Below are 1,985 nucleotides of genomic sequence, written 5' to 3'. Positions count from 1 at the left end.
TTCTTGAGACAAACAGATTTGGCTTCACATTCTTTGTCAGACGGTGGTTGACTGAATGTTGTGCTTAAGGGATAACCTGTCGGAAGTGATTACAGGGAAGTGAGCGGTGGGTATTGTCGGGAGACAAATCTCCATGGGTATCTCATGGATGGTTATGTCTTATGGACAGACATAGGGACAGCATTTGTTCTAAATGGTCTTTTATGGAATGTTCATGTAAAAAAATTCCTTGGAGATTCTTCTGAGGAACCACTCAGATTCCTGTGACTTCCTTCTCAAATCATCTCCGTTGTGAACATGGCGCTGCCACCCTTCTTCAGCCAGCGTCGCCCAGGCTCACCGCCCCCCCAGGCACCGCCTCCGGCTCCTGTCCACTGTCAGCCCGCCGTCGCGGCTTTCCCGCCTCCTCTCCCACAGCGGCGCGGTCCTTTTCCGTGGCCTCCGCTCCCTTCCTTTAGCCTCTGCTGGCTCTGCAGCTCCGAGTCTCCGCAGAAGCCTCCCATGGCGGCGCCGGTGGCAGCACTGCCGTCTGCTATCCGGTGCCACCACCGCCGCTGCCTCCGCCACCGCCCCTGTGCCGGCCCTTCCTGGGACCAACGCCCGCTAGCGGCAGTGGCCGCCGACTTCCGGTCCGGTGCCGACTTCCGATCCGGTACCGCCTTGGAGCCTGCGCTGGCCTGAGGCGCCACTGCTGCCGCCCAACGTGCTCGCAGATGCGTTCCCCAGCGCCTGCGCGACCGGCAGTGGCTAGAGGCGGTGTTTGGGACTGGCTGGCTGGTGCCCCAGCGCATGCACGCCGTGCCCAGCCTTGGCGAAGTGCTAGCGTGGGTGCGCGGGGCTCTGCCCCTGGTGCGGCTGCTGCGCGGCTTGACCCAGGCCCTGTGCGAGGCCGAAGCCGATGGCGGGTTCCCAGGCCGCGCCGCTGCGTGCGAAACTGGCTGAGCGGCTTCAGCCGTGGACCCAGGCTCTCTGTGTGGGCGAGGCGCGGAGGAGGCTGGGGAGGGCACGGGAACGCGAGGCCAGGCGGGAGGCAGAGGCCGCGAGGGGCAGTGGAACGGGAGCAGGAACTCAAAGTAGCTGCTGATGGCCTACTGACTGAAGTGAAGGAAAAACAAGCAGATACTTCGGGCTTTCGGGAAGTTGAGGAAACTGAGGAAAGAGGCTGGTCCTCCCCCCTCAGCAGATGAGACTCTTGAGCATCATCTTCAGTGACTGAAGAAAACTCTTGGAAAAGCGCTCTGAACTATATGAAGCTGAAGAGAGAGCCCTCAGAGTTATGCTGGAAGGAGAACAAGAGGAGAGGAAAAGAGAATTAGGAAAGAAGCTAAGAAAAGAAAGAGAAAATTTTACTTCAGAAACGTGAAGTGGAGTCCAAGTTGTTTGGGGATCCAGATGAGTTCCCACTTGCTCACCTCTTGGAGCTTTTCTGACAGTATTACCTCCAAGCTGAGCAGTCCCTGCCAGTGCTCATCCAGATCAGGCATGATGTGGATCAGTGCCTGGTGCCATCCGATCACCTTCGTTTCCCAAGGATGGATCCTTCCCCTGCTCCCCAGCAACAACATCTGGGCAACTGCTGTTAAGCTGCATTAGCAAACATGCTCCAGGAGTGTGGTCCAGCCAACGCTCTTTCCAGCTCTAAATATTAGCGATGCTGCCATCTTTTGCTGTAGAGTAAACTGTAGCCTCTAAATTCCATGTGCAGCCCTCTACCCTGAAGTTATGCTTTCCTTCTTGCTCTGTGCTGGCCAGAGGTGCCTCTTGAATCAGGAGATTAATGTGGTTCTTCAGGAAAGAACTTAGGCGAACCGAGGTTCTTACCATAGGCAGTGAATGACCTTGGTTCACCAAATTTGCCTCTGTTTTGAGGGGCTTGGTCCAGAGTAACTTGTTAATTTACTCTAACTTCCTTGAGTGGTGATGGGTAAGTACACTCAAACACTGAACACAGGTTTGCTTTGGGTAGATTTCACAGCCCTTCCACT

The 1,985-nt window shown here is 56.1% G+C and overlaps 1 pseudogene; it reads left to right on the top strand.

Moving 5' to 3' along the window:
* On the top strand, window positions 1-1,657 carry LOC116540720 (annotated as a pseudogene).
* Window positions 1,658-1,985: the final 328 nt, after the last annotated feature.

The sequence above is a fragment of the Sapajus apella genome, unplaced genomic scaffold (genome assembly GCF_009761245.1).
Source record: "Sapajus apella isolate SASKATOON/1434 unplaced genomic scaffold, GSC_monkey_1.0 scaffold144, whole genome shotgun sequence".
Classification (NCBI taxonomy): Eukaryota; Metazoa; Chordata; class Mammalia; order Primates; family Cebidae; genus Sapajus; species Sapajus apella.
Note: the sequence above shows the minus strand (reverse complement) of the source record. Positions and strands in the feature narration are given on the sequence as shown.